The sequence below is a fragment of the Perca flavescens genome, chromosome 19 (assembly GCF_004354835.1).
Source record: "Perca flavescens isolate YP-PL-M2 chromosome 19, PFLA_1.0, whole genome shotgun sequence".
Classification (NCBI taxonomy): Eukaryota; Metazoa; Chordata; class Actinopteri; order Perciformes; family Percidae; genus Perca; species Perca flavescens.
Window position 1 is genome coordinate 20,249,292 of NC_041349.1, and position 26,512 is coordinate 20,275,803.

Below are 26,512 nucleotides of genomic sequence, written 5' to 3' on the forward strand. Positions count from 1 at the left end.
TCCAAGTAGTGCAACACACACGCTGCACTTAACCTATATAGCATTACTTCTTTTAAGAGTTACACTGAAGTTACAACTCAGCCCTATATGCTATTTTACATTTAAATCGATGAAGCGGTCCTTACAATAGCCTATCACTTAGTTTAAATCACATTTGTAGCTATTTGGCCATGTTTCTAAATTCATATCCTTAATAAAATGCAAGTTCTGACATTGATGAAAGAGCTCAGATTAAAAAAAGAAAATTAAATAGGCTACATTTGATTAGTTCGTTTACTGCAGACATTATTTCAATTACTAATGTGTAGTGTTAGTCCAATATTTCAAACACGATAACGTTTTTACTTTAGATGCGGTAACATAACTGACTACTATGCGGATCCCACGTTTCAGCACTCTACCAAGGCCTATATTTCTACACACTAGAGCAATACATGCGTCCATGTCTGAATTTTGGAACATTTTGAAATGAGCACATGTGCAGATATAGCCTACTTGTCCTATCGTGTTAGTCTATGATATGCCAAGGCACCGTAATTCAGAGTTAAAAAAAATCAGCCGTCAATAAAAACATGAATGCATCACGGTCACTTTCCTATCGCGTTTGCATGCAATAAGACAGCCTTAGACTACAGTGAATGCTTGATCTGCTCTACACACTGCCTTCAAAGATATGACACAGGATAAAATATCGAATAAAAATGTTTCAGGTGAATGAGCAAATGTGTAAAAATATCTTACCGTTTCTATAAATGAAAGTTATGGACGTCCTTAGGCAAACAATCTCTGAATGAAACACCTGGCCAATAGCTTGTAAAATGATGATTCCGCTCTCTTAGTTCAAACTTGGAAACATAAAAGCCAACACAAACAAGATAAAATGAGGAAATGAAATATTTATTAAATCAAAACACAGAAATGATTTCCTTTCAGAAAATGCATGAAACAAAAGGAAAAAGAACAGAAGAAATAAAAGGAATCAAATAATTAAAAAAGCCGGCTTCTGCCTGTCTCGCTCTTTACAGGTGCGCCGCACAAATACGCGACATCACTGAGTGGAAACTAATGCTAGGAGGAGGTTGTCTTTAAAAGGAAGATAGTCCTGCCGGCAAATATATAGAGCCGTATCACAGCATGCCTATACCTCTCCGCTCTCTCCGTTTCATCCATTCAACCTACATATGAACACGCATTTGACGCGGAAGTATACCCAGAGTAGCTCCATCCACCGCTTATGCACACAGAAGCTCTCCAATACGATTGGCTCTAACGCGGTCCTCGTTGGGCTCAATCGTCTTTCCCAATCACAAGATGCCATTCGTCCTCGCCCCAGTCACTCAATACTATCAAGCATTTTTCCTAAATATGGCATTTGAAGTCAAACATCGCCTTGCCGAGACACGCACAGTGCAGCAGGCGGGAATAACACCGTGGCTCGAGAGTAGGCTATTCCGTTTTTTTTTTTCTTGTCACAAATGTATTTCACACCACATCACCACACTGTCACCGTCATCCAAGAAAAGGAAAACAACTGATCCTATTTAGGCTATTCATTTTCAAGGGTTAGGAATCTCTCGTTTTTTTAACTGGATGTTTTATTCGACTTCAGCCCTCACATGAGAAAATAAAACAACTCCGAAACATTCTCCTATAAGAACAGTCCATCCTATTAGGCCAACCGTGCTCGTCATCACCCGTGTTTTTTTTTGCTTTTTTTTGCTTTATCATGCCGCCTCAGTGTCTGCGCCATTTCAGCACTCTCACATCAATTGTCAGGACATGCTATCTGAAAAGGAGCGTCTGGTTTTGCAAACCCGTTTGTATCGGGGCAGGAAGCAAATCCCCTGCATTCAGCAGCTTCCAGCACCAAGGACAGCGCAGTTCTCCAGTACACTAGCTGTGGAGCATCCTACACGCTTCCCACTGTCTGCCTCACACACTTACAGTCAACGGTCAGCCCTCAATACTCGACCTATAGGCTAGAAACAAATGTGGGCGTTCATCTGGGCAATCCCTGACACATTTTGAACAACAGAAAACGCTTTATTTAAGCATATTTTTAAGTAATATCACAGCAGCATGATGCACATAGTAGAGCACACAGCAGGAGTGTTAGCAGGCTTATCCCATGCACATCTTTTGTCGACTTTCAGAGGGTGGAGCAACAGTTAGGCTCACATGGATACAAGTGAAAAGGGAGATCGATGCTTTCAAACATATATAATCCAGTACAGTAGCAGTGGCAAAAGGCTATAAGCTCATAAGCTCACTGCAGAAAACCTTTAACACAATTGGACATGTATCCACCCGTGCAGAGAATAAATACACACACACACACACACACACACACACACACATATATATACATATATATATATATATATATATATATATATATATATATATATATATATATATATATGTATTATAAAATGCTATAAGGATAACAAGCTCTTGATGTGTACTTTATCAAGTGCTACTTGTCTGTAAAGATTCTCATCACTTCCAGGTGGAAGGATGCGTCTTTGACTTTGTACTTCAAGTAAGTGATTTGGCAACAGATGTTAAATTGAAAATAAAAACTAATAAGTACTTGGGAATGCAGATTATACTATTTGTGACGTTTTCAAATTGTTTCATTATGAAGTCACAGCATGAATAGTGTCTGCAATTCATCAAATTCTGTAAGTAATAAATGATATAGCAGAGAAATTGCCAAAACAGTGCGCTATTAATATGAGTATGTAATCCATAAGGATATAAAGCAGGTGCTACTGACAATCCACGTTATCAGAATCAAAGACTTTCCTGCTTCAAGCTGGGATGTTCAACTCCACTGAAAATCAGAGGTTCATTAGGTCCTTTTTCTTTTTGCTCAGACTCCTTGAAATTTGCATGACAAAAATCAAACATTTTTGGGTGAAAAAAACTCCATCAAAATCAATCTTCTATACGGTATTTCTAGGCTCTACATCTTGATGACAGCACATGTTTAAGTCTTGCTGCTCTGGTTTCTGGCTTTGTGGAAGTTATTCATGCCCACAAATAGCAATTAGATCATTAGCATTTAGATAGCATATAGGGATTCTTAAAATGAAAGGGAACATGGAACTATTGCCCCTATTTTTAATGGTGATTTGTGAAAGTGTGTCTCAAAAGAATGTCAGGAAGACTTACTGGGTAGGCATATTATATTTCAAAGATCAAACAAAAGGAAGGGTCAATATATATTAGGATAATTCTGTAATTCTGTGTGACTTGTTTCCAGGAATAGAATTGGACAGGAAAAATATGGAGGCAGCAAATGAACACCTAATAAAGGGTCAATTGAACAAACTGACAAATCAACTCTTTCACTTCAGGTACTGATGGGCCTCTTCCTAAAGTCTGACTCACACTAAGCTAAATCCCCAGAGCCATTGTCACAGTCTTGCAGTCAATAATTTTGGCTTGGGGTTGAACAAATACAAAAACTCTCTAAACACTGGCATATTAAATATTATGCTACTCGGGAGAATTCTCTATGTGGGAGCCAAGGCAACAATCATTAGAGAATCTTACCAGACTCCTGTAGCTTTGGTCCAGCACTATCTTCCTGTCAGGCCCTCACAGCATGCTCCTGGCTAGCTGCACCGCACCCAAGGAGCTGTAAGAAAACAACCATCTTGAATCCACCAAATAGACAAAGAAGCGCAGTACAGTGTGAGGGAATGGACATATTTGACTTTGCTATAGTTCCATGACGAAGCACCGTCTGAGTGGTCAAATAAAGGATTAAATAGTGTAGAAAAATACTTTGTGACTTGAATGCATTGCACAAAAGTGATTTAGCAGGTTCAAGAGGCTTTAATACCGTTTACAGTGATTAAAAAAATAATTTTTAAATTACATTTCACTTCTTCTTCCTTTCCCTGTGGATTTGACAATTGCATGTTGGCACATTGCTACACTTCCCTATGGATAAAGTATTCAACCAGCAGTTTTAAGCTTGTATGCATTAGTTTATTTTTTTCCCCATAAAGTCCTACCAACAGCAGCAATGGTCCTTAGTAAAGCAGCAGCCTTCGCTTAGTAAGTTTAACCCCATCTGTCCCAGTGGAGCTATCATATTTGACACCTTCACAATTCTAATAAAATGCATGAAGTAGCCATTTTTTCAAGGTGAACCTAAATTACACATGGATATATAATCCATTTAAATCCTGCAACTACTCACTTTAAATGCACCTTCAATTTCAATAGTTATTCTGAAAAAGGAAATGTACTATGCATGCATATTCAAAGCTAATACATGTTTCCTGACTACACCCATTATGGACTGCGCAAGGAGTGTAGCCTTAAAATAATCACGTTATCACACTATACATTATTAAAAAGGCAACCTTAAGTTATAATAATTACTTACAGTTTTTAGTATAAATAAATGAAAACCTACTCAAAGCAAGAATTAAGTAAATACAGAATGATCTACCGCCAATAATTCAAAGGAATTTGGGTTACAGGAACCTAATATTCATGCGGGAGTTAGAATTATGTCATGCTGTATAGTGCTTACTGGCCATGGGCTAAAAGGTGGCAAACAGGTTCATCAGGGGACTCTTTACTGTAAAGCAATATAACTCTTATGGAGAGAAAGCATTAGCATCCAAACCTGACTGCGGATCAGATAGCCATCTATATTTCAGGGCCACAAATATGAACAACTGTGTAATATGTACACCTCCTTGGAGGGATTGTAGGTCAATGCCAGGGTCGTTAACCTAATCCATCTCCGTAATGTGTAAAGCCAAGGTCTCAAACCATTTGGACAGTCGGGATCCAGAGCTTTTTTTTTTTTTTTTTCTTGCTCCAGTTCAATAATTAGGCGCTGACTCCTCACAGTAGGGGGCGCTCTTCTCTGCCTAAGTGACTCATGCAGTAAATCACAAAATATCCCAGACATGTGTTTTTGTGGTCTGTAGCTAATCTGGCATGCAAGGGGTGGAGTAATGGAGGACATCCAGCAAGAAGAAGAACAAAAAGTCACATTCAGTGGTGAAAGCTGCATGTATTCAAATACTACTAAGTACAGTTTGAGGTACTGGTACTTTACTTGAGTATTTCCTTTATATGCACCATTATACTTCTACTAATTCCAGAGGGAAATACAGTAGATCACATATTTAATTGAGGATTTTTGTTTTTAGTGGAGTAGTTTTTGAAAATTGTGGTACTGTTAATTTCACTTATCTAAAAGATCATGATATTTATCCACCACTGCACACTTTAAAGGAAAATGCACGTAAAAGATGAATGAAAATGAATGACTACAAACCCCACTCTGTGCTACTGAAATGGTTATGAAAAATGTATTCTATTAATATGAACATATATGCTTTCTTTTACAGATCACACTGATGAAGCAAAAAAAAAACAAAAAAAAAACAGTGCCTTCTGCCCCGAGGTACTGACCTGGCACAAGTCATAAAATATTCCCACCTTCATCCCCTCTCCCTTTGGATCCTCTCATTTCCTCTCTGCTCATTGATAATCTGTATGACTGATCCATTGGGTCCCACCTGCTATTAAATGTCAAGGGTGAGTGCCCTTGAACGCCTTCCCTGCACATTTACTGGCAACCTGCGAGGCTGACAGGCCAGCATTTTATCAGACATGGGTGTTTGGTCTCTCCAATAGATTCTAGCAAAGGGACTAAGATGTCAATAGTGGTTCCTTTGAGACATTTACGCTTCTTGTGCTGTGGCCTCCTTAGTGACAATGCTCTCAGTGTTGCATGGAGGTGATTATTAATGCTCCCTGCTGCGACTGGACAAATATATGTCCAAATGAGTGCAAAATGCTGCAAAAGAGGGTAATAAGCAAAACTATTGCAAAGTATGTCTTTGAATGCCTTTTCTTCTTTTAGCCCAAAGATTGCGATGAGCCGACAGAAGTGTAGAGGCAGGGAGTCTCTTGCAGGACAAACTACAACTTTGCTACATTAACTCTTAGCTTCCAGCTCTATTTTATTTATATTAAAATGTAAGGACCATGCAACCCTTGTTAAAAACTCACATGTTGCACTCCTGGCTTTTAGTACATTTTATTATACACAATATAAACCAACTTATGCATATTTTGTGAATTCAATGGGAGTTTTTGTACCCAGATGAGGTTCAAATTCTGCTAAACCTGTTGGTTTGTAAGTTTCAGTTCAATCACTTTAATCCCTTTGTGAGAATGCAAAATCACAAATGTTGACTGTCATCACTTCCATGAAAAACTGAGAATTTCAAGTGAATTTGTGAACTACATAGATGGAAACTAGTTTGGTCACCCGTGCACAGTGACAAATGAAACATACACAAGTCAGACTGGTCACAGCACACAACAAGAAAGACATGAAGCCACTAAAATAGTAACACTAACACACAAAAGGGCATCAGTGTAGCTCAGGAGCCTATGGGATTAGTTTTGTAACTTTAATTTCAAGGAAAACTTCTCAAGTATCAAACAAAAAACACTAACTCAAGCAAAAAAAATTGTCACCTCAAAGGTAAAACTTAAAACTTGCAAACAAAACATTTGTGTAGTTGTAAACTATTGGACTTTTATTTGTTTGATATTATGTCCTTTTGTTTACAGTTCTCTCTGCTTCTTTCTCAATGATCAGTCTTTTGCTCTCTCCATCACGTTTGCAGTCATGCTCCCAGCTTTCTCCTTTGCGCTCCTTGAGTTTTTGCTTGCAATTCTGACACAAATATCTCGCGTGGGCGGGTCTTGCAGGGGTGCGTCCCCATTGGCTAATGAGTGTTAAGGGAAAGTTTGAGTGACAGCTCAGCCTCTGCAGGTAAACTAACGTTAAAGACTCAGAGTCTGGTCTGGAGGACACACAAGCCACTCCACAGGGGATTACTACAAGATTAATAAAGTGTAAGTATTATTAATATATATATATTATCTGTAATCTACGTTGCAAGCATGGTTACTAGACATTTGTTGTTTCGTTGTGTTAAGTTGGTAGCTAGCTAGCTAGTAAAGTTTTTTTAAGTTAGCATTTAACGTTAGCTATACTGCTAACGTTATCTAATACTTGTAGCCACCGGCTACCTTACTGAGCTAATTTACCATGGGAATCATGTATTCTTCGTGAGGCCTTACTCAATGGAGCTGTATTAATTATAGTCTTCTCTCTGTAGAGACCTGCAGGACCCGAGCAGAGCTACGATGCTCTCCCAGGTAACCTTAGGTTAGTAACGTAGCTATATTATGGTCTATTAGGAAAAATTATTATCCAGCTAACTACTAATTGTTGTGGTTGCTATTGGCCTGATAATACACAGTATTGGTTAAGTTGTACAATGTAGAAGCTGTGAATATAATGTATTATATCTAGAGGTCGACACATACTGTACAGTACAAATGCAGTGTTAGCACTGCTTAACTGGTTCATCTTTATAGTTTTGTGCTCATCTGTACTTTCCTAGTTATGACAAAGACTGGCTATCCTAACTCTAATTACATGTCTTCTGTTGCATTTGCAAACAGGTCAGCATGAGGAAAATGTTCATAGTGTTTTTAAAGCCTACACATTTGCTAATGGCTACTTAAAAGCAAGTTATTTTAATTGTAAATCACACAACCTTGGAAGCCTCAGTTATCAGTAAGAACTTTGTTACCATTTGATTTGTGTAAGAAACTTTATTATAATTTTCTATCACAGCTCACATCAGGCAGCAGGCCGACCAACCAGGAGGACTTGGGCGCAGTAGAGGGAGAAGAGCCTTCGGTCTCTGTGGAGGAAACACTGTGTGTGCGAAGGCTTCAAACAGCCAGGGTGTAGACCAATAGCGTATGTATTGATCATATTTTGCTCAGATACTCAATTAACACTTACAATGACCTTTTTCTTAAGTTTTCATTGGTGTACTTGAGTTTCTTAGTCCATTGTATGTCAATATATCCTACTACAGTATACTGTCCTGTAATTTAATTTGTGTTTACATTGTCTTACTGTAATTATATTTTAAAATGCACATAATATATTAAAACATTTTTTACATTCACCCTTGTCTGTTTGGTTCATTATATAAAACAAGAAATAAGGTTGAGACTATTATAATGCTTTATTTTTAGTCCAATATAAAACTTCACATACATAATGGATATTTGAACATATTTTGCTAGGGCCCCGGTGGTAGAAGAAGCTGAAACTCAGTGTCAGTCATTATTTGCAGTACATCACAGGTCAGTGTCAGTTTTTCATCACCAACAATACACAAACATACTGAGTAATTGGGTTATGTATATATTTCACATATTCAGTTTCACCTAAGGCAAGCTGTATTTCTCTGCTGACTTGTGTCTGCAACAACACGTCTGAGGGTGGTGCAGGAATATCACACACACAACTCCTGGACGCCTGGGATCATCTGGTCTCCTGAGCTCACTGATGGCCCACCGCTCCAGTCTGGACGACAGCCTTTTCTGCAGGAAAGATCTCTGAAGGGCTGGGATGTGGCTGTAGTCCTTCACTTCCTTGACATCTTATTGTAAAGCTTGAAGTACCTTATTGGATGATAAAAAGTGTTTGAAATTAGCTCAATAATAAATAATTGTAATAAAGCCTGCACTCTAGAAACATTTTTCTAGCTTTCCTGAACACTACTGGAACACTTATTTCTGAAATATTATTGATCACACTTTCTAGATTCCTACCTCCACGTTGACTACATGTGTAAAGTAAGATATGGCCAGCCACCAGGACACATGCACATCACATCAAACCATAAGGATCACTAAGCAAAGTATTTGTCAAGGGCCTGGTGTGTTAGTTAAAGTACATAGTTTGGACAGTAGTAACACTATGCATTAATTCTAAATATTGTTGACATTTACAGTGCTAAAAAATACAAAAAATACGTCCGTTATCTGCCATCTTAAGGTAGTGCAAAGAAAGAAGAAACAGTGTGTACAGATGGAACATTATCTAATGTATGTGTTGAACTCTATATATAATACATTATATTCACAGATTCTACATTGTACAACTTAACCAATACCCTAGCATTGTGTATTATCAGGCCAATAGCAACCACAACAATTAGTAGTTAGCTGGATAATAATTTTTCCTAATAGACCATAATATAGCTACGTTACTAACCTAAGGTTATCTGAGAGAGCATCGTAGCTCTGCTCGGGTCCTGCAGGTCTCTACAGAGAGAAGACGATAATTAATACAGCTCCATTGAGTAAGGCCTCACGAAGAATACATGATTCCCATGGTAAATTAACTCAGTAAGGTAGCCGGTGGCTACAAGTTTAACATAACGTTAGCAGTACAGCTAACGTTAAATGCTAACTTAAAAAAGCTTTACTAGCTAGCTAGCTAGTAACTTAACACAACGAAACAACAAATGTCTAGTATATATATATATATATATATATATATATATATATATATATATATATATATATATATATATATATATTATAATACTTACACTTTATTAATCTTATAGGAATCCCCTGTGGAGTGGCTTGTGTGTCCTCCAGACCAGACTCTGAGTCTCTAACGTTAGTTTACCTGCACTGAGGCTGAGCTGTCACTCAAACTTTCCCTTAACTTTACCTTAACACTCATTAGCCAATGGGGACGCACCTCTGTAAGACCCGCCCACGCGAGATATTTGTGTCAGAATCGCAAGCAAAAACTCAAGGAGCGCAAAGGAGAAAGCTGGGAGCATGACAGCAAACGTGATGGAGAGAGCAAAAGACTGATCATTGAGAAAGAAGCAGAGGGAACTGTATACAAAAGGACATAATATCAAACAAATATAAGACCAATAGTTTACAACTACACACATGTTTTGTTTGCAAGTTTTAAGTTTTACCTTTGAGGTGACAATTCTTTTGCTTGAGTTAGTGTTTTTTTGTTTGATACTTGAGAAGTTTTGCTTGGAATTAAAGTCACAAAACTAATCCCATAGGAGCCCACCATGCCACTTATAAACATCACATTAGTGCCGTCAATTAACTAATAAATAAAACGCCGGCCGACTGCAAGTGATGCACCTGTAACAAGATCAGTAGAAATAGATATAAAATAAAACTAACTCAAAATAGCAAAGCAAATAAAATAGGCCTACATATAAAACAAGACCTTACACACTATATCAAAAACACAACCCAAATCTCCGGAAACAGCCAAGTATTACATGCCATTCAAAATACTTTCTAAATCATTCTGTGTGGAGCATCAAAACCATTTTTACACTGCTAAACAACACCAAAGAGAGGATCACCTTCAAAGTAGTATGGTTTAGTATCGCTGTAAAACTTTAAGTACAGCCAAGTAAATAACTATGTATTAGAGCACTCAGTATTATAAACACTTCTGCTTGCATTGACGTTTAGGTTCTAGGGCAGGTATTCTTTGATACAGCCTTCCTGTACTTTACTTCAACCATAAGCCCTTCTTAGATACAAAAATGTTTCAGTCAAAGTAACTTTGTACATGTTTTTGATACTTCATAAAAAAAGAGCAAACAGAAAGAACATCAAATCTCAAACCCCAAAGAACACGATCACTTAACGTCTCTGCTCTTGTGATGCTAATGTCTTGCTGTCATGTCACCTGCTTTAAACCAGAAGAAAAAGCCTTAGGGGGGCTGAGATTACTTCCCCTTTTTGTATATTTCCCAATGGAATTAGAGGTTGATGCTTGTGCATGATGTCAGGACCATCCAATATGGATTCCTGCTAGGAAGCTAGAGCTCCATCTGTGACTGTTAGGGCTATGTAATGCAAGACTGGGTGATGTCATTGCAAGAGCACAGAGACCATAGATGACGGTGTGACATGGCAGCAGATAATGGCAGTTAGATATATATATATATATATATATATATATATATATATATATATATATATATATATATATATATATATATATAAGGTCAAGAAGGCTGAAAGAAGCATCATCACCAAGTCCTTTATCAAACATGTTGAGAGCAGCAGTGACTAGTGTTGCTGTTTGTTTGCAATTATGACAAATCTATGCATGCAGTCAAATAAATCATACTGACAAAAGAAGCAAAGTTTGTTGGACCTTATATTTTTCACTACCTTTCAGACAAACCAAATCAACCGCAGTCACTTTGTCTACGGAACAAAAAAGGCACCTTTATTGAAAAGCTGCTCCAGCGTGATAAAAAAAAAAGCCCTTAAAGCAACAAAAACCAAATAAAACCTGAAAACATTCTTTCATCTTGATCCTTGGGGAAATACTGCTTGGGGTAAGACAGAGCGAGGTTTCGGATCACTGAGAAAATAGGGCATGAAATCTCAATTAGATGTGTCAGGATCCTGGGAAATTTCAATGCTTTTTAACACACACATGTTTCTGGGAGACACAGAGAAGAGCTTGACCACCCAGTGCCTCATTCTCCCCCTGAAATAGCCTGGTCCTAAATAGTCTGATTGGAGAGCGGGATGCACAGGGTGGGCCTATCTCTTTTCAGGAGGGGAGGGGAGCGGAGTGGGGAGCAGGTGCAGGGGAGACAACGATCGATTTGGTTGTCCACAGATAAAATAAGAAATCAAGGGGTTTTATGTGGCACCACTCCCTGGCAAGCCTTCACAGAGTCCAGGAGATTAGAAAGTGAAGTTCCCAGAAAACAGACAAAGGGCATCATTAAACATCGGCTCTAGACTGCTTACACTTTTTCTCTTAAGAGCAATTTGATCTTTGGCTCCCTGTTAAATCCAAATGTCTGAGAAGAAGGGGGAGTTTCTGAAGCTGATTGAAAGCAAATTGTCTCTGTCTTTGCACAAGAAATGCACTGACTTTTGAGAAAATAAGCTCCTTGATTAGGAGCAGTTTCTTCTCTGCGTCTCTCGTATTTATTCAGTTTTCTGTCGTGCAAGCTCATTAGTCTCACAGTAACGCTTTAGCACATTATGTCTTAATTGATGACACAGGCTTGTGTTGCTTCATCAAGAGCATCATAGTGTGCTCAACACGAAAGACACAGGGACACAGGGGTCAAATTGTGACCTGTAGAAAGGAGCTTATTTATTTCAGATTAGTGCATTTCTTTAAGCTCATGAAACGATTATTTTTCAATTAAGCACAATCCTTTCAAAGGCTAAGTTTTTGCAGCTGCCCACCTGGCTAACAAAACACAGGTCCATTTACAATATGTGCTTTGAAAACTCAGGTTACCTGCCACATACTGCACAGCCTTGTGGCATTTCTCCCACTAATCAATTACAGCTCAGAGGGTGTTTCACTTTCATTTTATTAGGGCTTAAAAACATTTTTTTTTTTTTTTTTTAAAAACCCTGTTGTAGTGCAGGCACATGCATGATTAGTTGTAGTTATGTCAGCCAAAATCTATTTCCCCCTTTGCCTAATATTGTTGCTGTGTTTTGGTCATTGTCATGTGAAAGCCTTACACTGTAGCTCCAAAATGTCAGCTTTTCAAAAGCAAACAAATAGCATTTTGTGTTTCTAAAATAAAAGCCACAAATGTATCCCGACATAGTTCTGAAACGGACCCAGGGGTGGAAAGTAATTACGTGCATATTCTCAAGTACTGAAGTCATGTTAAGATTTTAGATAGTTTTTCTACTGCACTACATGTTAAAGGGAGATAGTGTACCTTTTACTCCATTATATTTATGTAAAAGCTAGTTACTTTACAAATGAAGATATAAAACGTATAATGAGCTAATACAATATATGAAATTAGAGCTAAAATGATTAGTTGATTAAATAATTTAAATAATAAATAATAATTTGTTAATCAACAGAAAATATTTGCAACAATTATGTCTGATCAATCATTTGTGTCATTTTTCAAGCAAAAATGCCAAACATTACATGGTTGCAGCTTCCCAAATAGAAGGGCATGGAGCTTTTTCCTTTATTACAGTACCTGAATTACAGTAAACGGTTTTTAGTCTCTACCAACTCCTGATAAATATCTGGATCTTCTGCTGCTAAATGCTCCACTATGTTCACCAGCTAGTCACTAACTGTGTCTAAAACAACACTATGAGAACATTGAGAGTGAACCAAAACAGTAAAGTTGCAGACGGACAGCTTAACAATGAGCTGAAACTCACTATGAAGCCATGCAAAGCAGAGAGGAGTTGCAGATTCAGGTGATAATTCGCTTAGTTCATCACTATGAGCGCCCGCTCTCATATCGTCACGTTGTTTTTACATTCTGGCTATCGTGGAGCAGGTGAAGACTGACCCCCGTAAAGTGGCAACTACCTAGTCCTAGAACAATGCAAAACCCACAACGTATTAGTCTTAAATTAATTATTCTGTTGCCATATCTTTGAAATCCAAAAGGCCTCTTGTTATATCTCAAGGTGTTCTGACCTTGTATTTCAAAAGTGCCATTTAATTGCAATTAATTATGCATTAGCCAAATTAGGAGTCAGCCAGGACTTTGCTGGACTAAACATGAAGAGCCAACATTTTTCTCAAATTAAAGAAAGGATTTCATTAGGAGACGAGATTGAGGGCTAAATGTTATACAGTCAAATAAACAAGTGATGGGATGATTAATTATTCAGCCACGGCAGTTTGCTGAGATAATGGCTTCTCCGCCCAAATTAATTTAACTAAAGAGAAACACGTTACATCCTATTTTGCTTCACCATCTGAGGTATGATTCAGCTCTGCACTGTCACATTAGTGCATCACTACAGTTAATTGCTTTCACCCAAAGAAATATTTGTACAAATTAGACAGCCCAGCTTCACTGGGAAGATGAATAGAGCATGTAGCTCATTCATAATTGCAAAGTGATTTATTGTGAGGTGATTGGAAATGCATCCATAGAGGACAAAGAGGACTTACTCACTCATTTAGTCAACTACTTTGGTCCAAGGCCTTGAAGATAATAGCCTATATGTTTTCATTCCTTTATTCACAGTCAGTATCAGTGGCATAAGGTAGTTACAACGAGCCCCAGTGCAGGCTTTTATGATGGGCCCTAGTGCATCTTACACACACGCACGTGCACACACACACACACACACACACACACATACACCGTTACTTTTTTTTAGCCCTGATGAGTTTGCACCCCTGAATTTAATTGATTTAAAAAAAAAAAAAAAAAGTATAGTTTTTGTATTGTATACATTTTTAGAGATGGGGTTGCCTTGTCGAGGCCATGTATAGCAAATGGCACAGTTTTTTATTTAACGTGAGTTGAACACAGGCATATTTCTGAGGTGGCAATTTGAATCACCCTGGTCAGTATAGGGTAGCAAGAAAATTGTTTATTTTACTCCAAAAAAATTTCAAATCTAAAATTAAATAAAAATTTACAGGTGTGTCCATGTTAAACACGCTATCAAGATTTGCTGTATGAATGTATATTTCTGTTCAGCTTATTTGATTTAATTGCATTTGTCTTATTGTTTTTCAAGATATGCTAAGACTAAGTCAATGTAAACAGACACAAATTTGCCCTTGAAAGTGCAAATGAAGGCAAAGACTCATCTGAGAAAGTTGAAAATGTTTCAACTTGAGTGAGAAATGTGTGTTTATCCCAAGGATGCATGTCCCCATGTCATAAATGTAAAAAGCACAGAGACAAGAGGAGGAACTAGAGTAGGTAAAGTAACAGTAAAGGTGGAATTCTTTTGTTCGTAAAAACACAAACTGCAGTCCAGCAGCCAAGTAAGCATCATCATTTGTTTCACATTTAACCTGAACAAACATATGTAGTGTTATGCTAGGCAAAACTTGTAGCATTTTAAATTCAACCCAGTAACGATCAAATAAAAAGACGATAAGAGCCACACTGTACTTAAGCACAGAGGTGCTTTGAGCTAAATGCTACGTGACGAAGCTATCATGCTCACACCGCTAAGATACTAATTTTAAGCAGGTATAATGTTGTACCTTCATCACATATTTAGTGTAGCATTTTAGCATGCTAACATTTCATAATTAGTGCCAAACACCATGTACAGTTGAGGCTGATGGGAATGACATCTGGTTGGCTCATGTGTTGGTCACAAACAACTTTTGACCTTTGACCTTTTACTGTGAGGAACACAGAAGGCTGATTGTATGGGTACCCATAAAATATCTGTCTAAACATTATATATATATATACACACAGTACAGGCCAAAAGTTTGGACACACCTTTTCATTCAATGTGTTTCTTTATTTTCATGACTATTTACATTGTAGATTCTCACTGAAGGCATCAAAATTATGAATGAACAAATATGGAATTATGTACTTGATAAAAAAGTGTAAAATAACTGAAAACATGTCTTATATTTTAGATTCTTCAAAGTAACCACCCTTTGCTTTTTTTGATAACTCTGCAAACCCTTGGGGTTCTCTCAATGAGCTTCATGAGGTAGTCACCTGAAATGGTTTTCACTTCACAGGTGTGCCTTGTCAGGGTTAATTAGTGGAATTTTTTCCCTTATTAATTAAAAAAGCAAAGGGTGGCTACTTTGAAGAATCTAGAATATAAGACATGTTTTCAGTTATTTCACACTTTTTTGTTAAGTACATAATTCCATATGTGTTCATTCATAGTTTTGATGCCTTCAGTGAGAATCTACAATGTAAATAGTCATGAAAATAAAAAGGAAATGCATTGAATGAGAATGTGTGTCCAAACTTTTGGCCTGTACTGTGTATATATATATATATATATATATATATATATATATATACACACACACACACACACACACACACACACACACTACCGGTCAAAAGTTTTAGAACAACCCAATTTTTCCAGGTTTTTATTGAAATTCATGCAGTTCAATGTCTTATTGTACTCTGAAATGAAAGAATAGAACAAATGAACAATTTAAGTTAAAAAAGAAATCATGAAATCAAAGGAATTGGTGGGACCAACATTCAAAGCTTGATCAACCTCCATTGTTTACCCATTTCTTGTTCCCTGAAAAAGGCCTTTTTGTAAAATTCTGAAATTCTAAAATTATTTTTCAGTTTTGGGTAACGTTACTTTTTTTTTTAACCTCAGGCAGTTCACCACTTACCTTTGTACCATTTCAAGCTTTTAGTTGGACTTGAACTGCTAAAATTGGGTGAGGCTATTTGCACCCCTGGTACAATTAGCAGTGTATGCTATTTGTACCCTGGTGCAATTAGAAGTGCTATTCGTACCCTGGTGAAATTAGAAATTAATGCTATTCGTAACCTGGTGCAATTAGAAATGAATGCTATTCGTACCCTGGTGCAATTAGAAATTAATGCTATTCGTACCCTGGTGCAATTAGAAATGAATGCTATTTGTACCTCGCCGGTGCACACAGCAATGTGTTCTATTAATACCCCGTCTGGTACAAATATCAATGTATGCTATTTGCACCCCTGTGCATTTACAGTACCTTGGCATATATTTACACACAGTTATCCATACTACTCATGTATTACACCTTTTTGGAATATTATTGCTCTGACATTTTTACCCTAACCATAACCAATCCCACTCCTCTTGCCTAAACCTAACCAACCCAACCAGAGCAGGCATATTCATGAGTCTTCCCCTACCACCCTGCAAAAAAACTTTTTTGCGCAATTGCATGCAAATTATCCAATCCAAAATTACAAAATCACCTCACAGGGGAATTGAACTCCAAACTCCCATACCAAAGGTAAGCGTTCTAACCACTCACCTAGCAGTTCTTACTGGATGTGGAACAACTGTTTACCACTTTCTTTCTTCAAGCCTCGGTTGCTAGGTAACCGTACTGTATACAAAAAATAGATACTAACTAACAAACCAACGGTTGTATGCTTTCACTGAAGACAGAAAGCGCAACTGTAGTATCCATTTTCCGCTAGAAATTCAATTGTTATAAACCTTAGAGACCAAACTTTCCTAACATGCCAGTTTCTTCTGTCATGGAAGATGAACGTCCGCCATGATTTCGGTGCACGCGAGCAACGTGTTTTTGTTGTTACGTCACAGGGTGTGAATAGCTCAGCTGTGTGGCCGAGGCTATTCGTACCGGGGGTGCAAATAGACACTCTACAAAATTTCAATGAAAAACTAAAAAAATTGGGGTGTTCTAAAACTTTTGACCGGTAGTGTATATACCAACTGACATTGCCATCTCTAGAGCCATACTGATAGCGTGCATAAATCCCATTGAAACAGCTAAACTGAAAACATGTCAAAAGGTTTCAGGGATCCGTCATCAGTACAGCTCGGTGAGTCAGTGATCTTTAGAAGTCTGTCAGAATGTGAAAGAAGAAGACAAAAATCCATTTCTATTACAGCCTCAAAATGGAACATCCAGGCGAGAGGATAATCTCAAAGTCCTCTTCCAGGGCTGCAGACACTGATCATATGGGCCTGCGTGTGATTACAGGGAGCTCAATTAACGTAGACCCAGGGGACAGTTCAATCATAGAGACAAACATTCCCCCAGCATAGTTTACGTGACCTGCAACCAATGGTCCATCTTAGCTCCATTGATTGAGATTAACAGGTTTGGGATAGTGGGCCTGGCAGACATCCACTTGAAATTTACAGGTAAGTCAGAGCCTGGAAAGAAAGAGGAAGGCATTTTTGTGAAGAAGTTGTGTCAGTGAAGAATTATATTCAAGCACTGACATAAGAAAAATGAGACAATGAAAGAAGGACAGAGAAGAAAGAAGAAAATTGGGAGAGTCTTAACCACCCAGCCAGCCAGCCTCAATCATCATGAGCCCAGTGCCAAGGCCTCCAAATACAAGCGTTTGCTCAGATTTTACAGTTGGAGCAGCTGTGTATCTGCAATTTTCCATGGACACAGTCTCATGTATGTTCTCATATCTATCCTTTATTTTAATGCAAAGTTAAAAATACCTGCGCTTGCAGTGAAAATAAAGGATGAATAGTCTACAGAGACTAGCATCACAAATCCGTTTGATACAAGTCTTTTTGGCAGATCACACATAGGTCTCATGCATTACTCCTTTTCCATTTCAAAGTACTAGAATCTGGGATTTTTACAGCCAAGATATCTCATTTAAAATGGAACCATAATTGAATCTGAGATCACGCGCTCCCAAATATGGTTCCTGTTCCCTTGACACAGGCATATCAGAAGCATCCTACGTTTCAAAGTGGCTTTCATGCGATTTCATGAGAATATGGCTAATACGGTGTGCTTAGGCAGATCACAATGGGCATAATCCCGTGTTTGGAAGACTACCTCCCAGTGGCGCACAAAATAATAAAGAACCCTCTGTCTCCAACAGATGAAATGCTTCAGTCGCTCTGATTTGTTGTGACTGAGGCTGAGATTGAACAGTAAAAATGTGACAAGCACAAAAATACAATTGTCTTCTTCTTTGCCTCTGCTACTGCATGTGCATCGTTCGTGGGCAGGAAGAGACAACATAAACTGAAGCTACAGCAGAGACAGACTTGCATCTTGAAATAGAAATGTTGCAGACAGTATCTTCATTTAAAAATCAAAAAGAGTCCCGTGAAATCACAAAAGTAGCAAAGGGTATGTTTAATCTTTCTGTGTTGTGCTATTTCCTGATTTAAATAGAGACTTCTTTATGTAATCTAGTTTTCCCAGGTAGTGCTGGGCGGTAAACCGGTATTACTTTCAACTTTTCAACTACTGTCATTTACAAATGTACACCGCCGAACATCATGCTTTGTAACATTATAGCTGCTAGCTAGTCAGGTAGCATAACAGTTTGTTAAAGCAACACTATGTAACTTTTTCCGCTTCGGTCCCCCTACAGGTTGTCTCATTGGAACTACAGCTTGCGCTAAAAGTTACATAGTGTTGCTTTAAGCTGGGATAGGCATCGGTCAATACTGCAAATTCAAGAACAGAGAAGAACGAATGAGGATGAAGAAATACCGGAGATACAGCAGAACAACGTATGCACAAGAGAGGAAAAAGAAACGTTTTTATTCCAGACTCAAGGTCCATTCAAAAGACACGGACATGACATACAACATACCTTAAAAACAAATAAAAACATATACAAAGAAATAAAAGCCAGAAGAAACAACAATACATTTCTATAAAAGACACTGACAGTAAAATAAGCCATTATAAACCTACATGAAGACCGAATCAAGCAAAAGAAAGAAAATACTGTGATATACCGTGAAACCGCCAGAATCTTAAAAAATATCGTGATACAAATTTTTTGTCATATCGCGCAGCACTAATTCCAGGATCCTTTGTTGCCATTGGTAACTTCTTATACCATCACTTGCTGCCCAATAAGTGAATCTTAATTCACTACCCTCATATTTTAAGCTTTGCCTCACAAAATGTAATTTACAGCAGGCACATTGCTTGTGCTCTTTACAGCCTCTGCTCTCCTGGGAAGAGAAGACAGGCATTTTTAAGCAAATCAAAATCAATAGCTATCTAAAGGGGGCAAATCTCACAACATTAATCTTCTGGTTCTGCCAGTGATTCTCACTGTAATTAATCAATGCTTTAAACTGGAGAAATTTGGCAATTCATCTTTGATTCTCTAATGGAACATACAGACAGAGGCAAAAAAGCAACAGTCTGAGTTACACCGACTCAGAGCTTATTCAATACAAGTCTAATGAGGTCTTTTATAAGTCAGATGTGGTCTTTTTGAAGCAGGCGAGTGTGCAGTGTGAAGTGGAGGGTACAAGTCATTATGCTCAACATTTTGCAAAATGTACAATTGTGAGGAAAGATGACTTCAATGACAATGACTCAGCTGGTCCCCATATACTGTGGATTTGTCCCTATAAAAACATCTAAGTTTAAAGATCACAATATACCCCATGACATTTAATGAACTTTAGATGAATTTAATCACATTTTAAAAGTTTTTTTCTGATTTAGTGATTGTTTTCCACATTTTGGTAAAGTTATTTTGATTGCGAACTTCGATTGCGTCGGCCAAACAAAGCCACAAAGGCCTTTCCACACAAGATCAGACATGCATGATCACTCTGCATTTGTGTAAGCTTTATGAAACAGGTGAATCCACCATGGCACCTACTCAACGAGAGCCTGAACAAAAACACTACAGAAGAGAAATCAGTCAAGCCTGTCGCATTGACCTACTTGACAGTGGCGTGTGAGCTGAACAGTGAGAGCTTGAGAAGTCAGTGTCTGTCTTTTTTCTTTCTTACTGTTTTCTTTTCCTTTTTTTCTTCTGTTTCTCCATTTTGTGTTTTGCTGCGTTTTATAAATCAGAACATGTACCGAAGCAACAGAAAATCGCAGAATAAATAAATCCATTAGCATAAAAGACAAAGTGGCATTTCACTTTGAATACAAATCAATTTCATGAGTCTAATTACATATCACAGCTCTTATTTTGTGCATTTAGGAACCAAATTAGAAGTACTTGGGTTGAAAGAAAACGCTTTGAGACAATGGGCCCTATCTTGCACTCAGTGCAATTGACTTGGTACACCGACGCATGTATCATTCCTATTTTGCACCCGACGCACAGCGGACTTTTCCCTCCACAGACGCACGTAGGTAAATTAGGGAATGTATTTGCGCTTCCGGGGGCGGTTCAGTGAAAAGAAGAAGTGTGTTCCGGCGCAAACGTTACCTGGAGCTATTTTGCAGTTTCAGAAAACAATTCCGCCACTGACCAGGAAAAACCTGGTCTAAAGTCAGTGGCGCTAGTCTAAAGTCAGTAGCACTTTATTCAGATGCTATTAGGGGTGCATGCTCTGCCATAATGTAGCGTGTGCACAACGCGCATACACTTTGGTTCTCTCATCTACACGGACATCTATTACTTTGCCGCATCTCGGACAGCTCCCGCTGGCGTGCGCCAGGCAAATCCGCCGTCATAATAGCAATCCGCCATGGAACAAGTGCGCCTGCTCTTAAAGGGAATGTGATATGACGCTCTGATTGGTTTATTGCACGTTACGCCCAAACCACACCTAGCTACTTCAGACCAACCCATTTTAGATTTGCGTTGGGCGCAAGACTCGTTTATCCCGCCGGTATAATAGCAACAGCGCCCACAAAGCTACTTGCGTTTCGCGTTTGATAGCGTTTGTCAGATCGTTAAAATAGGGACCAATATCTCCGACAGGAAGCAAAATAAGAAAAAGTTGCCAAAGGCACAACTGAAAGCAAGGTGTGCAGTTGCGCCACCTTTTACACCTCTGCCAACCTATTTTGGCTGGTTGAGTCAGTGTAACACAGCACAAACCCCTCTAGAAGTAGGAAAGACATGCACCGATCCAGGCCAGTTTAGGTCTCAGCCTTTAGTAGCTGTGTGTCTTTGTTATACGAGCCCAGGTTAGCTTAGCCTTGTAACACACAACTGTTACAGCTTAGCTGGTAAAGTGTCACAGTTCAAATAATAAAGTTAAACTGACTTGGTCTCAAGTAGATCGACATTAATACTGGAAATATCCAGACAGAAATAATTGCTCATAAGCTCTTGCTGTCAGTCATTATACGGCTGCTATGGTAACTGTTGGTAAGGCTAAAACCCCCCCATTAAATAACATTTCAGCTAAACACATGAAGAAAAAAGTTGTTTTTTTTTCTCTCTTTCCATGGCTATACCTAGATGACTTCAAGTGGTGTATGTGTGACACAGTTTACAGAGTGATTTCTCAGTCTCTGTGATGCGTGAGTGAATACGTGTTGAGGCAGAGGAGGTGGGAGTTAAATCCTACAGCTTGTTTGCGTTTCATGCTACTTTAGACTTCTCACTGTAGCAGTTACAGTTCTGAATTTCACACAAGCCAGATCCAACAGACACATTTTACCCAACACCAAGGTTTTGTTTGCAGCTAGTTTGCAGATTTCTTTAGATCAGTTATCAACAATGTAACTAGAATGCATTTGCCCGTTTGTACACTTAAAGAAACAGTTGAACAGTTTTGGGAAATGTGCTTATTTGATTTTTTTCTATGAGTGAGATGAGAAAATCAATATCAGTCTCATGTGTGTGCATCCAGACTGTCCTACCCCAAAAAGAAACGCTGTATAAGTCCTATTTGCAAGCAGCTTATTATGACCCATATTTAGCTAAGTAGGAAGTCAGGTGACATTGCATAAAGAGAAGTCTCACATTGCCAGGCTGATCTTCACAGCGCTGTGGAGTAAGCTCTGGCTCTACTACACATACATTTCAGGATAGGAGAAAAAAAAACGCTCTGGTCTGTTTGCATTTCTCTAAACCACAATTGTCTGTGGCACTTAGTTCTGGACGCAGCGACAGCGGCTCTGCAAAATGGTCTCGGGAAAGAATTTGTTTTGGTGGAACATTTGCACCCTGCAAAAGAAAATGCCACATACAAAACTAAAGTTAACTGTTTACACAATACAGTAACATGAGCTTTTAAATTAGCCAGATACATGGTTAAACGTAATTTGCTTTTACCAGTGTATAGCCGTGTGTATTATGTCCATGACAATCCCCACCAATTGGTCACGCAAAATGTCCCAGTTAGATAGTAAATGCCGTAAACACATTCTTTTTAAATCTTTACAATCATTCCCCCAAGAGAAAGAACCAAGCAGGCCTGCCTTGTTGCACAATCCAAATTTCCTTCAAAACTCGCCATTTTCAGCATGTAGCTTGCTCGCTCGACGTTTGTTGTTGTTTCCCGAAAGGAAAAGAGTTTGAGAAGGGCAACACACAGAGAGCAGAAGGTGAGGAACATCTAGCGGAACATCTGGCGGGGCCAAATGTGAGGCAATTATCCTGGGAATGTAATGTTCTTGATCCAGACTATATAAAGACAGACAAAGCCCACGTAGGGAGGAGGTCGGGGCAGATTGATGGGTCAAACAAACACACAAGTTTGTCCAAGGAGACCGCGGTGTGTAAAACCAAAAGTCATCATTGACCTTTTTTAACTTACGTAGATAACAAACGTACTTATTTAACACAAACCTAACCAAGTAGTTTTGTTTCAATTCACAACGTTAACCACACGTCACTCCAAAAGATGAAATGCTTTGTGCCACGTGTTGCTGCTACTCTCATGGTGAACTAATGTTGAGCACAGTGCACAGTATACCAAAGCTTTCACAGTAAGGTTGCCAGGTTTTGTGGCATGTACCAAGACCGAACCATCTTACTGACCACATTTGGCAACCCATGCCATAGCCGGAGATAGCTGCACAGAACTAAACTGCTGTTTGGCAAATAATGACTGGATTTACAGTTTGGCTGGCTAGGAGATGCTGGTGTAGAGAATATATATAGCCCACTACGACTCTGAATTGCAAAAATGAAATAAAAAAAATAAAAAGTCAGTTGACTGGTTTATGGACCATGGAAAGAAGAAGCCAGTTGTAGGTGTTAGTAGGCATATCTTTGAAATGAGAGGGACCGGCTAGCTATTGTCCTCTGCTTTCAGTCTTTATGCTGGGCTAATCTGGTCCCGGCTACAGCTCTGTACTTAATGCACAGACATGAGATTGATATAAATCTTCTCAACGTATTCTTGGAAGGAAAGCAAACAAGTGTATTTCACAAAATTGTTGAACTATTGCTTTCACAGAAATCAACAAAACACAAAGAATCCCTCCTAGACTGAATTAAAAAAAAGAAGAATATTCTGGCCTTTCACACACACAGAGAGGAAACAATCCTCACATTGTTCACTACAAACTCTACATTTCACTCGTTTTATTCTCTGTCATGGCAGCTACTCCTGACACGGGGGAACAGTTTAGAATCAAACTGCTAGGAGTCGACAGCTCTGGCGTTTAGGGAGAGAGAGTGTGAGAGGAAAAGAGAGAGAGAGCAAGCTATGGAGAAAGAAATATGGAGGCACAACAGGTAGCTCTGTCAAACTCCAGGGGTCTACCTTGCTGATCCCTGCCTCTCATTAAAACAGAAGGATGACAAACAGGCAGTGTAGGAAGAGGGAAGGATTTGGGGAATGAGGCGGAGGGGGAGGAAAGAAACAAGAGAGAAACAGGAAGGGGAAAGTGGGCCCCTAAAAGCCCTTCCACTGACAGATTTGGTGTAGCCGAGATATGTTTCAGGGAATGGTGCTGGTAAAACAAAGCGCCATGAGAGGAAGGTTGGGTGGGTGAAAGACAAGTAATTGGAAGCTGTGGCATGACAGGCTGCTGGGTGAATCCCCTGACCCACTGACTCACAGCAGGGCTGTTTCTGGAGGTAACTGGAACTGCAGTGTGAGCTCGGGAAGACGCCGCCCCCACAGTTTGAAAACAAAAAGTCTCTGTGGGTGCGGAGAGAATAAATACACAGCAATCCTCCTCCTTCTCCAAATATGTATAGAGCCACCGCAAACATACACATAATCCTGGTGATGGTGGGAGTTTGCAAGTCTCACCTTACAAAACTCCACATTTGACAGTTTCCTCGGGGGTTCTGCAGTCACACTCTGTATGCATGGTGAAATACCAAAAACCAGTGGCTGGCACGAAAGCACAAGTCATCAAATGCAGAGAGAGTGTGAGGCGCTGTCAAACACCAGGTAGTGTACCAGACTCCTGCTGTCTGTAACGACAGAATTTCACGCTCCAGCGAACATGCAAGGACCACCATGTCACAGCGTAAAGACAGAGAAACTGTGAAGTGCAAAAAATAGAAGAACTTGACACATACCGAGACAAACAAAATGGCCTCCTGTCAAGACAGGTCAGTAATTTCAGCGGTGTGGACAACATGAGAGTGAGTCACGGCTGTGTGTTTTTAACAGCAAGGGGCTTTGACACAGCTCCCTAACACAATAAAACCTAATGATAATTAATGTACAGAAAGACCCCCCCACCCCAAAAAAATAAAGGAAAAAAAACCTAAATGCTGTGTCTAGACACAACACTGTATTACAAACGCTTGACTTGCTGATGTACCAGCACTCAAGTATTTACATAATTAGTTCAGCTAGATGAACACTGATTAAAGTGGCTGGTTCCAATGCCCTGTATGTTTAACTAAGCTTTTAAAAGCATACAGTAAAAAAACAAGTTTCCTAATTCCTAAAATAAGTCAAAAACCCAGACGAGTGAGTTAGGTTTTATGTTAATGCATTTTCGAGTATTGACGACAAATCAAACTCCGCAAAGAAACACTATCGATCCCAAACATTATTAAAATATTGTAAGTTCATCGTACATTTTTCCACCTTGCTTCCTCTTGGTCAAGCTGAGGGCATTGTGGGAATACTTAGCTCCTGAGAGACGTCTCCATATCAGCGCTTCCTCCTGGAGAGGAAGAGAGACACCGCAGGGGGAAAAAGTGGAAGGTCAGGTGTTATGGTGGTGGTGTATGGTGGTGGTAACAATTTTAATGCCCTCACACCCCACCCTTTTTAGTAAGACACTCAATTATTGATACATTTATGGTTTGTCCAAGAAGCTGCAGAGTTAGGCTAGGAGGCCAGTGTGGGGTTTCTAGCTTAAAACAGCAACAACAACGCCCAACAACGTCTCTCTGTCATATTTATCAACTATCCAAATGAACAAGGGAGCAGCAGCATACACATTCTGGTAGGAGCAATAACATTTGAATGTCAGAAAATGATTCTTGCAGTAATATTTTCTAATATTAGTCACTGCAAAGGCCAAGAATGGCCATGGGGGGGAAAAGGAAATGACTTACTGCTTTCGCTCGTGACAGTTCATAATTCCATTTCCAATATCTTTTCCTTTAAAAGTTTAAGGTTGCTCTTGATGTACTTGGCATATCTCATATATGTCTCTTGAAACATAGTTCTCCTTCTTTTGTGTTTTCCTTTGTCTTTCAGCAAGATGACATGTGACAGCTAAAGTGAAATCTCCTTTATTATTTGCCTGCCATCTTGTGCCCCTGCATAATCACGCTGAATGAGCTGTAATTACACTCCCCCTAAAAAGGATATCGGACGCACTGCTTTATTGAGAATGATGAACCGCTGAAGACTGACTTAAACAGCAGCCCTCAGCTCCTGCCTCCTTGTGCGGCAGGGAAACGGTTTTCACATTTTCTACGGATGGTGTCCCACATTCTTAGGCAGCCGGTTTCAGGGAACATCGATATAAGTACTTGTCATACCAAGTAAAACAACTTCCCCTCATACATAGAGAAAACAAAGAAGCTCCCAAAGGAGCTGTGTTCATGAATTGCCAAGCAGGAATTCAATCTACAACTGAACCATCTTCAGGTGGAAGCATCACTATCCGATTCACAAAATAATTCATTCATTCATTCAAGTCATTTTGTAAAAATAATTGTCCAGTTTCCCCTAACATGGTGCAATGTAATTACTAGCTAGGTGGCTACTGTTGGATTCTAATTGGAAATAGAGTGGCCCTATTCTGGCTGCCTACTGTCAGTGGATATGCCACATGTAATTTATGGCATCCCACCCACTCACTTTGAGATCACACCACGGCTCAATGTTGAGCTTGTTTTCCACATTGCTTGGCCACGCTGGCTGGCCAATTTGCAGCTACAAGTTCAAACAACTGCCGTGCTTTTCCTCTTATTCTTCCCTCTGTATATTACATGAACACATGTTTGCAAACGGTTGTAATTGCAATTAA

General features: G+C 39.0%; 1 long non-coding RNA gene across 1 annotated transcript; it reads left to right on the forward strand.

Moving 5' to 3' along the window:
- Positions 1–7,190: 7,190 nt before the first annotated feature.
- LOC114545937 (uncharacterized) lies at positions 7,191–8,652 on the forward strand. Its single transcript, XR_003690958.1, has 3 exons — positions 7,191–7,228; positions 7,703–7,831; positions 8,167–8,652. It is a non-coding gene; the product is annotated as an uncharacterized LOC114545937 (long non-coding RNA).
- The last annotated feature ends 17,860 nt before the right edge of the window (positions 8,653–26,512 follow it).